This window comes from Mauremys reevesii, linkage group 3 (assembly GCF_016161935.1).
Source record: "Mauremys reevesii isolate NIE-2019 linkage group 3, ASM1616193v1, whole genome shotgun sequence".
Classification (NCBI taxonomy): Eukaryota; Metazoa; Chordata; order Testudines; family Geoemydidae; genus Mauremys; species Mauremys reevesii.
The window spans coordinates 119,691,732-119,707,407 of record NC_052625.1 but is presented as its reverse complement, the minus strand read 5'-3'; the positions used below and the strand labels follow the sequence as shown (position 1 = coordinate 119,707,407).

The 15,676-nt window shown below is 43.6% G+C and overlaps 1 long non-coding RNA gene across 2 annotated transcripts in view; it reads left to right on the top strand.

The window, feature by feature from the left end:
* The window catches only part of LOC120400274, a 169,914-nt gene that overhangs the window by 103,904 nt on the left and 50,334 nt on the right, over positions 1 to 15,676 (top strand). Inside the window, exon 1 of one of the 2 annotated variants that reach the window (XR_005595670.1) lies at positions 8,636 to 8,710. The exons of the other annotated variant lie outside the window; for it this stretch is intronic. This is a non-coding gene — a long non-coding RNA (uncharacterized LOC120400274). Of the gene's footprint in view, positions 1 to 8,635; positions 8,711 to 15,676 lie in introns of those variants that run through there. 2 annotated transcript variants of the gene reach the window in all.

The following is a 15,676-nucleotide window of genomic DNA, read 5'->3' as shown; positions in this document are numbered from 1 at the left end:
CAATAGAGGAAAAATTGTTGCCTCTTAAAAAATTCAGAGGACTCCTTATTGGTGTCGGAGACCAACACCTCACTGCAGTGTGGCTGTACGAAAATGTTTGTTAAAGTACAAAGTGTTTTAAGGGAAGCTATTGCCTTGAATTTGTCATTAAGGTTGCATAGCCCAACAGTTGTAGTCATTGTATAAGGGTAAGGCTTTTTTAGATAACACGAAGGTTGGAGGATGCTTATGACAGGTACTTAGCTTGTATTGTATCATATTAATTCAGAGCATCTCCTATTATCCTTAATACCTTTCCTGGTTAATTATAATCAAATAGGAAATAGTGTTCATGGGGTTTAGATCTGTGATCCAACCTAGAGGCTTTAGTCAATAAATGAAAGACAAAGATGTAAAAAGAATTGTTAAGCTTCTTTTAGGGAAAGATCATCTTCCTATAACCATTATTCAATAGGAGAATTTGAGGAATGAATTTAAGAAGCTATTGCAGTACCTAATGTTACTTGTACATCTTGGAGAGCAATACCTTGGAATTTTTAACCTTAATGGAATCAATCGGATCCTGAGTAGTACTGCCATATTGAAAGTTGTCTATTAAAGCCTCTGAGCTCTGGTACATCTCAAGGTTGAAACAATGGACATCAAAACACAAATTGCAACACATGCAGCCCAAAAGATCAACAGTTCTCAGATATATACTGTCGTTTGGTCAATAACCATATGCTTTGCTTGCAAGGTACTATGAGTAAGCCCTGTTCATAGTAGGTTGTCATAACACTGCCTCCTTGACACAGTAATCAGAGTTGCAAAAAGACAGAATTAAGCAGAAAATGGCCTCTTGAAGATATTCATGTTCCCTTAAGGGCATTCAGAGTGCAAGGGAAGGTCAGGTTTTGTTATACTTTTAGAAACTTTACTGAAAAGTGCTGGAGAGTAGCTTCAGATAATGTCATGTTAAATTAGTAGTAGTAGAAGAGTACTGTACTCTCTCTGCAAGCTGTAGGGTATGATGACGCACTGTAGCTATTTTCTGTGATTCATTAATCTAGCTGCTTACACAGGCCCATCATAAATAAGGAGTAAGAAACAGAAGAGACTTAAACTACAGAAGCACAAAACATGATCAGACTGTCAGATCCATCAAAAATCCTTAAGTTTAAAAAGCTTTTAAGTAAATGTTTCAAAAAGATAATTTGAAAGATCAACTGAGAAAAAGCAGCAAACATTACAAATCAATAATACATTCCAGCTCTCCTGCCCCAGCGATACGCTGTGTCATCTGGATTATTGTTACCAGGCACAGTGAAATTTAGAGTGAAGTCGTCTCTGTATTAAAAAGGGAAACTTCAGGTTCTTCAAGATGTGGCCAAATTCAACTTGAGAACTCTCTTGATGGGTTGAAAAGGCAAACCTGAAGAGACCTAATACAGGGAAGTGTAACTTTAGGAAAGCAAAACAGGTTTCACTAGGCCTTTTTTAATAAACTCAGTGGAATTACTTTACATTATTTCAGGGTTGGTATTTGCCACACATAGGACTCTGTTAGACAGCCTTAATTAGCTGGCCATGTCACAGGTCTTTTGATTTTTGCTTTCCGATGCACATACCCTGGAGAGTTATGGCTCATACTCTGAATGTCTGCTCTTCTAGAGCATCTGGCCTTTTATTGTGGAGGCTCTGATAACAGCTCTGTAGTCAACCTTGCATCAGGATTTTCCTTTTAATGGGATCTTTAAAATTGTATTTTCTCTCTCAAGTTAATTATTTAGCACTAGGGTTTATTTTCCAGGATACTTATGTTCTTCATATGCTTTAGAAACTCTGTGTAAGGGATTTTACTATTTTTTTACACACTTGCGCACACTCATATTTAAAGATGTCAGATATAATTAGTAGTTGACAGCCTGAGTATAACACAATGCGGTGGCTGCCATGTAATACAGAAATTGTCTATTTGAACAATGAGCACACCAATCTCAGCTCTTCGTCTAACTAGTTCTGTACTATGAACTATTCCTGCCTGAGATCCACCAGGCTAGGGCTGGCCCAGTTTCCTCTCCAGTGTCAAACTTCAGCTACGCCAGCAACACAGCATACTTTCCAGAGTTACCCATCATATTTATGCAAAGCTCCACTTTACATGACTGTTCCTCAACTGAATGGAGGGTTCTTGTTCCCACAAAGTCCAGTATCAATGGCCAAATTTTCTTCTTTCCCCAGAGTCTTGACCCTTTCCCCACAAAATAATTAATAGTCTAAAACCAGAAGGGACCACTGTGATCATCTACCCTGATCTCCTATGTAACTCAGGCCATAGGTCTTCCCAGAAATAATTGTTTGAACTAGAGCATATCTTTTATGGGGGGGAATTGTATCTTGACTTAAAAATTGCCAGTGATAGACAATCCACCACAACCCTTGGTAAATTATTCCAATGACTCACTCCCCTCACTGATAAAATGTACACCTTATTTCTAGTCTGAATTTGTCTAGCTTCAACTTCCAGCCATTGGATCTTGCTATACCTTTGTCCAGTGAGTGCTGCAGCCAGGTGGAGACTGGGGCAATCAGAGTGGGAGCGAAACTGTTAATTAAGTGATTTGGAATATGGGTGAGAAATAGAAACTTGGTCCTTCCAAAACATATTGTCCCTCTTATCAAACCTGCATTTACAAACTCTGGTTTTCTTATTTATGATATGTACTGCAGTAGCACCCAGAGGTCCTGAGGAGGATGGGGAACCAGTTGTGCTGGGTGCTGTACAAACACACATAGGGAGACTGTCTCTGCATTGAAGAGGCTAATGCTGAGTGTTTTATACCAAAGTTTGAACTTCCTACTTTAATAACAAGCTAGGTACATTGACATAACAGAGTTCCACATTTAAAAATTGGAGTCATCCACATGGCCAAAGGGGTGTGGGGTCAGTGTAGATTGTACCTCCTATGCCTACAGAGGTAACCCCAGTGGAATGGAGATCCATCCTACTGGGAGGGCAGCTTTAAAACCTGGGTAGGGCTCCATGTGAGACCTGCTGGCACAGGAGGCTCTGTTTTTCATCTGTACTGACCTTACTCATTTTTGGACTTGCTCCTGCCAGCTTGAGGTTCCCCTGCAGAACTTGGATTGCAAGCAATTTGTGCACCGTTTCCCTGTTCTGGCAGACTTTCTATGGCCGAAGGCCTATTCTGGTTGAGTCAAGAGTGACTCTGGCTGCATGTATTAGATTGGCTTGAGGAGCAGAATATTGCTATGCTGGCTATTTACCTACAAAGCTTCACTCTAGTGGAGAAAGAAAGCAGCTTGCTATCTGCAGCATCAGACTGGCTGCTAATGAGAAGTGTGTCTAAGGCATCCTTAGGCCCTTTAATACTCCAAGGATTGTTGCTGGTGAGGCCACTGATATTAGCCAGCTCATTCCATTCACCGGCCTGTTTGGTGGGGGAAGGGAAGCTAGATGGCTGGGCAGTATAGTGAGGGAAACAACAATGGACGTACCTCTGGCTGGCACAAAAAATGCCCTGTGCACTGAGCGGTGACTGCCACCCCAGAGAAATATGCGAGAGCATTCTATTGTGGCCACCCATGTGGAACCAGATTTTAAAGCAGCGATTTATTCCTTCCTTTTGCCTGAGGGACTGGCTGACATAAATCACTGGAAGCAAAGACTGATTGACAGTGGCTTGAGTGCTTTTGGCAGGGTCCTGATCCATGTTTGTGGTAGCAGCATCTTATATGGAAAGAAATGAAGCAGCAGCCTGAGAGGGACGGTTCCCTTTGAGAGAGCCTGGAGGACTTGGGCCTTGCCAGAATTGCCCCAGAGCTCCACAAGGGTTTAGCTGAAGACAGGGCTTCATGGAATGTTGATGGATGTCATTGTTGTCTGCCCATACCTCAGCCCTGTGCTGTACTGGCATTTGGAGGGATATGTTAATGGGCACATTTCATATAGATGAACAACATCTAGGCTGTTCTTCCTCAAATGTTTACTCTGAATGGCTTTTTAGCATGGCGAGTGCTACAGTCGTGGACAGGCCTATTTGCCAGTCCTCAGGCAAATGTGTAGAGGCTGGCATTCATTAAAATGAATAAATGCCTGCTTCCACAACATCCTGTATTTAGAACGGTAGCCGTGTTAGTCTGTAGCAGCAAAAACAATGAGGCACCTTATAAACTAACATTTATTTGGGCATAAGCTTTCATGGGCTAAACCCCACTTCATCAGATGCACATATTGTATGTGAGAACACATGGCTCCTAGTAGCAGAAGGACATAACAGTATACAGAGGAGCTTGAGTGCTAATAATATGTGCTCCATAATTTACTGCATGTAAAAAAACAAACCAACCTGCTAACGATTGCCTTATTTACAACAGAGCTTATGCTAACTTTTATTCCAAAGACCATTTCAATTAAATGAATAAATTGGAGCCACGCGCACACACACAGAGAATTAACATGAGACCAGGACTCCCTGATCTCGGCATTTGGGAACTGGCAGCTGTCAAATGTCACAAAAGACACCCTTGCAGTCATGTCAGTTAAAATGTTTGTTTTTCTCTTTCTCCCCTCCTTTTAGTTTTTGTTGAGTTGGATTTGAGTATGCAACAGTTGTAACTATAATTGTCTCTTTATGCAAATAGATGGGCAGGAGTGGTCCTGATTTACATTATCTCCAGTTTCTTTTATATATATTTTTTTCAGCATATCTGTTCTGTGCTGTTAAATAGGTCCGGGTGCTTGCCTGGCTTAAAAGGCTAAGCCATATTGCCTCTGGTATGGAAGAAACACTTCTGAAAAATACAGGGGGCTGCATACAGATACAGATGCAGACTAGATGACCAGCCCTAATCTTCTATGATTCTATGATACAGATCACTATACTGTAATTTATTAGCTCTATATTATAGAATGGTATTTCCCCTATAGTGCCAGCTCATTATGATTGTCAGATGGTGCTTGGATAACTCGCATACTGTAGGTGTGAGGAGGAGAAAGAGAGAGTTTATGGGCATATGAGTTTATGGACCCTAGTTTATAATCAATAGGGTTGCCAGGTGTCCAGTTTTGACTAGAACGCCCAGTTGGAAAGGGACTCTGGCGGCTCGGGTCAGCATAGCTGAGTGGGCCGCTAAAAGTCTGGTTGGCCACAGCAGCTGACTCCACATGGCTCCTAGGCATGGGCAGCCAGGGAGGCTCTGTGTGCTGCCCTTGTCCATGGCACAGGTGCTTCCCCAAGTGCTGGCTCTGCAGCTCCCATTGGCCAGGAACTGTGGCCAATAGGATCGGGGGGTGGTGGCGGCGGCACATGAGGACAGGGGCAGCTCACGGAGCCACCAGGTTGCCCCTGCACCTAGGAACCTTAGGGAAAAGACAGCCACTTCCAGGAGCCACCTGAAGTCAGCACCACCCGGAGCCCTCACCTCCAACCTCTTATTGTGCCCCTGTCCCAGTCCTCCTGCACCCAAACTCCCTCCCAGAGCCCTCTCCCCCTCCCGCACCCCACCCCGCTGCTGCAGCCCAGAGCCCCCACCCACACTCCAAATCCCTCAGTCCTAGCCTAGAGCCCCCTCCTGCATTCCCAGCCAGACCCTTCACCCACCTCACACCCATGCCCCAGCCCAGAGCCCCCTCCTGTACCCCAAACGCCTTACCCCCAGCCCCATCCTGGAGCCCTCACTGCCTGCCACACTCCAACTCCCTGTGCCAGCCCAGAGCCCCCTCACACACTCTGAACCTCTCGGCCCCAGCCTGAAGCCCCCTCCTACGCCCCAAACCCCTCATCCCTGGCCCCACCCTGAAGCTCACACCCCCAGCCAGATCTCTCACCCCCTCCTGCACTCTACCCCCGGCCACAGCCCGATTGAGGGGGAGAGGGCAACAGAGGGAGGGGGAATGGAGGGAGCAGGGGGGGACGACCTTGGGGAAGGGAGGGGGCCTTGGAGGAGGGGGCGGGGCTAAGGTGTCCTTTTTTTGCAGTGAGAAAGTTGGCAACACTGTTTCAGTGATATATCTCCATTTAACACCCGTATGTTAGAGGCTCAATCCTGCTCCCACTGAAATCGCTTGCAAAGCTCCTACTGACTTCAATGGGAGCAGATTTGGGCCTGAAGTTTGTGAGGTGCCTTCTGTGTGACACCTTGTACGGTGATGGTCAAACTGCTACTCATGGTGGCAGAGAACTAATGTAATTTGTGAGCTTTTGTTAGTATAAATTCCTCCAGTTCCAACACATTCTTGGCATGATGCTGGCTGCTTGAAACATCTGTCCCTGTGATGTCTGAAAAGGATGATAATACTGTTTGCATTGCAGCTGCTAGCAGAGGTCTAGAATGTAATTCCAGGTCTCTGTGCTTGGACATGCTGTAGACACCTTGTACTGCATAGGGTGGAACATGAGCCAAGTGTCTCCAGGTACTATGGATTTGTCTTTTTGTGCTTCTTATTATTTCATCCTTCCATTGTCTCCCTTACATCTCACAGGCTATTTAGCCACGTTTAATTTTTGTTTTTAACTCTCCCCATTTTTTTTTACTCATCTCTTCTCCCCAAAGCCTCTCAAACAAGTATATATATATTGGGTAGGCCCATGATTAGTTCTGGCAAGAATCTGCATAACCATGGGTGAATAATAGGCAGAGAGAAGCTCCTCACCAAACGTCAGTGCAAATGCACTGTGTTCATGTGAACGCTGACGTGGTCGTGAAAGAAAAAGCTTGTGACAGTGGTTGAATTGCTAGGCAATGCAGAGGTAGTGAAAATGACCGTGGATGACTTCCCCCAGTCTTTACACTTCTCTGATCTTAATACAAGTGTGCACACCCCTTTATGACTTTTACAGAACTGACAGTTCAGCTTTAATAAATCAATGATAGTTCTTTCTTGCTCCCTCTCTGTGAGAAGAGGCTATCAAGTTACATTGTTGCTGATCTGACACAGATAATGTCAGTTGAAGAGTGCTCATCAGATTCTTTCATTTACCAATTTGTTGGAAAATATTTTAAATATGTTCTGATGGGTTTATTCTCTCCCTCCCCTTCTTACTAAATAAGGGAGAAATGAGATACAGCTTCTCTTGTCATTCTCTACCTCTTTTTCTCCTCACACTTGGTGCTCCAAAAGAAGCTGGTTTCCTGTCATCCCCAGAAGAGGCTTCTTTGTACTTGTCTAGCCCGGACAGTTTCTAATGTGACTTTTTGTTATGGCCTGGCACCCTGGTGACTCATCTGACGTTGATATGAATGTTTCCCTTTACAGTCTTCCCCTTGTAACTGTGTCTGATGTGCTGATGCCTGTCAACCCTCCCCCCACCTCCCATGCTCTGCTGCTGGAACACTTCCTGGTTCACTGGTTATCCTTGTCATCTAGTGAGGACTCATCAGGAACTGGAAAGTGTTCACAGATTTCCTGGGTCTTGATTTGAAATTAATTGACATATTTGAGTCTTTGAAGATGTCACAGAAAAGAAGAAAAAGCCCTGCATGCGACAGTTAAGAGTGACTAATTCTGTAAATCTTGAAAACTGAAGGGTTTGATTTTCATTGCATACCAGTTGCTGTGTTATCAAGTTATATGAACTCCTATTATGTGGCTTCTGTGACTCACTGCTGTCAAGAGCATATGAATTCCTTTAGCAGCCAGAAGTTCATCAGTTATCTGAAGGCAGTGACAGACTCTTGGGAGAAACAGTGGCGGGATGGAGATAGCAGCAAGGTGGAAAGATCAAGAGGAGGGAACTGGTGGAAAAGAGACCAAAAAACAAGGAGCAATTTTTTTTATTTTTTTTGAGGAGTGTTGTCTTGGTTGCAATCACTAGGGTAAGGAGCGTTTTGGAGTTGGAAGAAGTATTGCACCATTTGAGGGAATAATTGTGGTTAAGAACTAATTCAGCCTGTATCCCTAAAATATACACTGTGCTCCACAGATCAGAAGAATTCATTCTTCCATCTTTTTGTCCACTTGTAATACATGCTCTGAAAAGCTCTGGCATATTCTGCATGTAAGGAGAACTTTAAAATGCTGCACTGAACAATAATTTAGAAAATCCTAAATAATTTAGAAAATCTCTAGTTCGTTTTGTTCTATGCCATCATCAAAAGACGCCCTCCCCCTTCACTCACACACCAAAAAACAAACCAAAACATAAAAACACAATACACCCCAGTTAGGATTTCAGTTAATAGATAGCTAAAATGGTGAGTTTCTGAGACATACAGAAGAAGAAGCCTTAAGTTCCCCTTGAATGCTCATTCTCATTCACTCAGAGCCATGCCAGCCCCCTGGTCTGAAGAGTCCTGTGCAACCTACAGAGATCGTATAAGGTAGCCACCTGGTCATCTGTCCCCATCTTCATTGTTTTAAAAATTAAACCATGCAAACTTCATTGGTTCCTGCCTTTGGAAGAAGGGTTCTGCATTCTGTGCTTTCCTAATACAATTTTAAATAAAGTCTGTCCGTCTTTACGTCATGTATAGTTTATTAATTCATTGATTCCCTCACTGGCTATACATTGCTGTTGGAAGTTGTATTATTTGTTCTGTATCTGTTGACTTTTCCTGCAAAGAACGGGAAAAATATCTTAACCAAAATTTTCCTCCCTCTTGGTAGGGAAGTCTGTGGATTCATCCTATGCAGCACATTTATCAGAGTATCTGAGGGAAAGTTTACACCACCACACCTCTCTTGCTTTTTCTCTTTGTCTGCCATTAGGTAGGTGGAACTTTGAAGTTGTTCTACAAAAGGAAAGTGTTTATATTAATTTCTTGCTCTGTTCATTAATGGTTAAAGGAATTACTTCCTCATCTGCTTCACAGAGCTATTTCTTAAACTGACCAGGGCCGCCCAGAGGATTCAGGGGGCCTGGGGTCTTTGGCGGCGGGGGTCCCCCACTTCGGTGGTGAGGGGTCCTTCCGCTCCGGGACCCACCACCGAAGTGCCCCAAAGACCCACGGTGGGGGCCTCCCGCCACCGAATTACCGCCGAAGCGCTGGGTCTTCGGCGGTAATTCGGCAATGGGGGGGGGTCCTTCCGCCCCAGGGAGGAAGGACCCCTCCTGCCGCTGAAGACTGGGAGCGGAAGATGCTCCGGGGGCCCCTGGGCCCTGCAAGAGTTTTCCGGGGTCCCCCAGGCCCCGCAAGAGTTTTCCGGGGGCCCCCGGAGCGAGTGAAGGACCCCAAAAAACTCTCGTGGGGGCCCCTGCAAGCCCGGGGCAAATTGCCCACTTGCGCCCCCCCCCCCGCCCCGGGCGGCCCTGAAACTGATATGCTGTAAGGAGGAGTAGGACCCATTGTCATGGATCTGTGGACTTTCCTTCTAGGAAAAGGAATTTTTTGGGTGAAGTGAGATACATTTTCCTATTCATCGTTTTTCTAATGTCAAACCAAAATCTTGCTACACCAGAGCAGTTTCAGAAAAAGCAATAGTAACTTCCAACATTATGGTTATTCTCCAGTATTGTTGGAGATGTAATCTTAGGTTAGATTCTTCCTTCTAATGTGTGCACGTAGGTCCCATTAAAGTCAATTCAAAAGGGGATTGTGGCACTGCGATATTATTTTGTGTTGTATTGCTGATATAAAAATATTTTTACATCTCCGTTTAGGAGGCTGTGAAGGGGCATGTTCTGTTTCCCTAACTAAGTACAGTGGAAGAAGTTAGGGGAGAAAGTTGACCTTTAGGCATATAGGCATTCTCCTTTGGGCTGTGTACTACCACACTCTTTGAAGGCTTGGATGCTTTTTTTGTTTTATTTTTTGTAGGATTGCTGTGAAGGAGAGCTCATAGAATAAGGTAGGCAGGGGCTCCCTCCTCTTTCCTGTAACCTTCCCTGAGGGGTAAAAGTTTGGGATGTGGGGAGAAGGGTTAAGGTAATCCAAAAATGAAACAAATCTGGGGTATGTGGAAAGCTATACTTGAATAGGTTTTTGAGGGGTGGCTTTTGTATGGGGTAAGAGACATGCAAGAGGATTCAATATTCGTGAATATATTTTCTTTTCTCTATTGGATAGCTAGCTCTTGCAGCTCATCCCATCCCCCTTTTCTTCTGTACGGTGAAGAATGGAGGATGGAGAAGCCACCTGAAAGGCTTGGTGTGAGGATTTTATGATAGCATAGCCTTGCTCAGAACCTCTTCCCTCCATGAAAAAGTCTTAATAGCTTAGGAATGGGGAGATAGTCACAACTTTGCTTTGCTGTCATGTACACCTCCCACTATGAGGGTGGGGCAGTGGCAGGAGATTGGCTACACACTGCCTGACCCCAATTGCAGGCTTCTAATTCCTGAACTATAATAAGGAATTGGTGGCCACCCACCTGATCAGTTACAGGGAAGGAAGGACATTCCAGAACACACACAGATTGCTTATCGGTCACCTGGTTGGCTTTGGGTGGATAGTGGGTATTAGTGGTGTTAGATGCTCTATTTCAAGATATGGTCATCCATGCCCATGCAAGCCTTCAGTGCAACTGGCTTCAGTTGGTAGCACCCAATAAGGGCCCCTGCTTAGGGTAACAAGCAAAGGCCAACTGCAGACTCAGTGGGCGAGGGCAAAGTTTTCCGATGGTGGTGAAGATGGATGAGCTATGACTGTGGGTGTGTGGAAGAGGAGCTAGATCTTTGAAATGGTCATATATAGCCTCAAGAACCAACATCAATTGGTGGATGAGTTTCTGGAAAAGGGGATGTTTAAAAAACGTCTTCTACAATACAATAATTTCATAAATTATTTGGATTATTTGGCAGAAAGTACACTTAAAGTTTGTGGATGATACCAAGATGGGAGGGGTTGCAAGCATTTTGAAGGATTGTGTTACAATTCAAAATGATCCTGACAATCTGATGAAATGGTCTGAAATAAAGAGAATGAAATTCAATACGGAAAAATGCAAAGTACTACACATAGGAAGGCATAATCAATATCACAAATACAAAATGGGACATGACGGCCTAGGAGGGAGTGCTGCAGAAAAGGATCTCTGGGTTGTAGTGAATCACAAACTAAATTTGCTTCAACTATCTAATACTGTTCCAAAAAAAAGAAGCAAACATAATTCTGGGATGTATTAACAGGAGTGTTTGACACAAGAAGTAATTCTTCCGCTGTACTCAGCATGATAAAACTTCAGCTGGAGAATTGTGTCCAGTTCTTGGCACCACACTTTGGGAAAGATGTGGCCAAATTGGAGAGAGTCTAGAGGAGAGCACCAAAGATGATTTAAAGGTTTAGAAAACATGACCTATGAGGAAAGATTGAAAAAAAATTAGGTTTGTTTAGTCTGGAGAAGAGAAGACTAAGGGGGGACATAAGTGTTCAAGTACGAGTAAAAAGTCATTATAAAAAAGAGGACAAGCAGCAATGGGCTTAAATTGCAGCAAAGGAGATTTAGGATAGATGTTAGGAAAAACTTCATAACTGTAAGGGTAATTAAGCACTGGAACAAATTACCTTGAGAGGTTGTGGGATCTCCATCATTGGAGGTTTTTAAGAACAGGTTGTCCTGGGAGGGTCTAGATGGTATTGGGGTAAGAAGGCATGTGGGTTCATGGCTTTCATTATGTTTCAGTGAAACTTCAGGTGTGCAGCAGGGATGTATTCTTGCCCTGGTGCTATTCTGTTGAGCTATCAATGGATATTAGGAGTTGCGGCTCTGTCTTTAATCAAGATTGGTTAAGAAGTGTTCACCAACCAAGACTATGCCAACAAAGCTGCCTTGCTTTTGGAGAACCAGAGAATTCCAGTCCTGCCTTTCCAAGGTGCCATCCACATTACAGGGCCAAATATCTTATGGCAGAAGACAAATTCAGAACCTTGGAGCTGGATTACCCGAACCCCTGGTGCAGGTGGAGTCGAGCACTATGGAGAGCACTGACAAGTTCATCTACCTAGGTTGCAAACAGAGTTCAAGCGCTCACAGCAAACCAGATGTCCTCGAACAATTAGGTCTTGCTGCCTCTAGCATGAAGTTCATATCTCCTATGGATGCAAAAATATCTCTGTGCTGAGATAAAGTTCAAACCTGCGTGCTGCTTGTCCTGCTATACAGGGCAGAAACCTGGAAACTCTTAGAGGAAAACTTGGAGCGGTTAGAGGCGTTCCATAAAGAGGTTTGAATTTTTGCAAAATACCATAATCTCAGAGATCTGGCTTTCCACCAATTCCTCTCTATGTTCAAAAGTGGCATTGCATGCTCTTTGGCCATGTTGCCAGGATGGACAAAAATACCCCAGCACACCATACCTTCAAACTCTTCTTTGACACATGAATGGAATGCATACCCTGATCCTACCTGGCATCGCCTGTGGACCCATCCCAGAGAGTTACAGATTCGAAGGACAGAACCGGATTGTGGAATTTCACTCTACAATGCCTGGTACGATGCCATCAATTGTAGTCATGCTGGATGGTACAACAGTCCTCAGACTATGCTTGTTGGAAGATGATGATGATGATGATGATCCCAGCTCTGGGCCAATGAGCTGGCACAATGGAGAGCTGGAAAGGCACTACTATGGAGGCAGGCAACTTTTGATTTGGGGCTGTGAGTGAAGAGGGCAGAGAGCAACACAAGAGGCAGCCACGGTTGAGGTGATGACCCAAGCTTAGACCCAAGAGGAAAGTCTGGACTAGCCCAGCAGCCATGGAGTATGGAGCTGATCCATGTAGCAGGAGCAAGGATTCAATACCCCAAGCTCGCATCACACTCAAGCGTCAGAAATCAAAACAAGGGGGATGGAAGGTATATTTGTCTGGGACTGAGATGCTGGGGCTTGTTTGGATTCTTCATCAGTTAGAAGACATTAACCTATATATTTAGGTAGTAGAGATACGATATATTGCACTATTGCTGTGGAGAGTGTGTGACTCATTAAAGGGGCTCCTTTCCTTTGAAATGTCCCTGAAACTCACTGAGGGCTTGTCCCTGCTGAAATAAAGGTGTTGCTTTATTAAGTGTAATATCCATTCATAGGAGTTAACTCCTGTTTCTTCAAGGGAGGTTGGTGCTTAGTCAGGGTCTGGGAGGGGGTTTTCCCAGGTACGTAGTCTGTTGTGAGAATCGCTCTACCAACTCTAGGGTAGCCCCTCCCTTTAAAAGTGATACCACAAACAAGATTTGGGGAGTCTAGGAAGGGAGACCTGGGACCATGTTGAGTTAATATTCTCAACAGGTAGCCCACCCCATCTCCCTGACTATGGGCAATCCTACCTTCATGAATCTCTACATTAATTTCATGGTTGCCATACCTTCTGTGGCGATCATGGCCAGAATGATCGTGGATGCCTTTTGGTGCTACTTTGTCTAACCCTAGGGCTATCCCATCAAGGTACTCGCCAGTCAAGGTACACATTTTGCATGGTAGATGGCTAAGGAATTGTGTTCTCTATATGGTAGCCACAAACTAAGGACAGGCAGCAGCCAACAACTCACAGTGAAAATGAAAGACTGTCCCTTTAAAGAAGCAAGATCCAAAGGGTTTCCTGCAGGAGATACAGGGCTTAGTCTCTTAGGTCATTTAGGTCAGAGTTGCTGAGGGAAGAATGAAAAGTGTTGAGAGATGGGGAGCCTAGCTCAGCAGTATTGACAGCAGAGGAAAATCTGTTTGTTTTTTTTCTGGAACTGGAAATGTTGTTCTTTTCACCTGTATATCTTTTGTTTTTACTTTGTGTTCATAAGAATACCAACTTTGTTTTGTGTGTTTTGCTGAATCATTATTTGGACTTTCCAGCTGCTCAGGGAGTTTGTGATGTATTGAAGTATAATACATCACTGTAGTTTCTGGAAATATTTGTTGTTTCATATCTTTTCCTGTAGTAACCTGCATTTTTATAGTGCGCGTTGTATATCTACCTTATTTGTGGGAAGCCTTCTGCCTTTATATTTCCTGGATATATTCTTCTGTGGGGAACAGTTTTTGTAGCATCTTGTTCCATTCATAATGTGTTTGCAAATATTTTTCTCAGTAGGAATTCAGTATCTTAGATTTATATATCCCCTCTCATCCTGAAGGATACTATGTTATACAAACAATGGGCCCCAAGCCCACTTCTGCAAATAGAAACAATGTTCTCAGTGAGGGAGGTATAGAAAAGGAAAGCAGACTCCAGAGGAAACTCTTCCCTTCCTCACTGAGGGGATTCGTATCCCTAGGTGAATGGAGTTTGCTCGGGGTTACCTATCCGCAATAGCCCCTCATGCCAATGGGACAAATCTGAGTCTGCACTAACTTGCACAGGTTCCTCCTCTGTACTGTGGATGACTGTTTCCACATGGGAAATTTTAAGGAAAGCTGCAGTACATGGTGCACCTGTCAACATGGCTGTTGCAAGAGCCCCCTGGAGGAAGGGTGTGAGGCAGAGAGGGCAGTGGAGAGATAAAGTGCTTCGTATAGATGGTCAGTGCCTCCAACAGCTAATGGCAGATCCACAGGACTGTGCGGCTGCAGCCTTTTCTGCTGCAGATACAAGTCCTACCATCCAATGGAATGATAAAGAGGAAACTGACTTGAAATATCGCATATAAGACTAAGAAGCCATAGGTGAGTGAGGCCCTCTATATGTACATAGGTTGCATCTTTTCATCCATGACTGATGTGCAGTCAGCTTGGGGGTAAAATGTAACAGCCAATGGCTCAGTTGATAAAGCAAATAAAAGCACACCTCTCTGAAAGGGAAATTAATAGAAATAATGATACTTAGCACTCACAGTGTATATTGTTTTTCATCCCAGGATTGAATGTGTGTAAGCATTGTAATCCCCATTTTACAGATGGTTAAAGAGGGGTTAAGTGATCCACCAAAAGCAAATCAAGAGCAGAGCTGGAAACAGAACCCAGGTTTCCTGACTCCTAGGCCTCTCAAAGACTCTGTAAGTTGCTCAGATAAAACTTAATGCTGATAAAATTGAGATCTGCAGTTGGTTGTCATCTGCATAGTGAAGGCATAAAAAGCCTACTCTGTCTAACCTTCAAACACTTATTGTACATGGTAACACGGTTCCTTGAATAGAACCTGGTAGGATCTCCGTGTATGAGGCTGACAAGCAATTACCCAAAACAGCTGACTTGAACAGTTTGTGGTGTTTTTTTTAAACCCTCTGGGGTCCAGAGACAAGTCGTCAAACTCCATTTGAAGTTCAGAATTCTCAAGTGACTAACCAATGGTCAAATCAATCTACAATAGGTACAAAATACATGTCTTCCTTTGCTGTTTCTGAGATGGTGGCTACTTACTTGCCATCGGCTAGAGACTATTTTTGTTTCCAATATATTACTCGTAGCATCTGTTAGACTAGAGGCAACAATTTCTTTAAGTTTATAAAATGTCATATACCCATCTGTGCCCAGGGCTTTTATAGTTCTGGAGTATTTTACAACAAATCTTACCTCTTTCAATGAAATAGGGACTATTAAGGATTCCACTTGATCTTTTCTTACCATGGCAATTCTATGTAAATTATTGAAAAAACTGTCTTTTTTTTGTTCATTATCTTCTGAGTATAAAGGCTGTTAGCAGATACATTTGTCACATTTTATCTAACATCCTCTTTCATTTCTAAAATTTGAGGGTATTGTATATTTGTCAGGGCTCTGGAAAATTCTTGTCTTTAATTGATTGTTAAGCAGTCTATTTGACTTGCTTCTAAATTTAAGCTAAGAATGGCCATACTGGGTCAAACCAG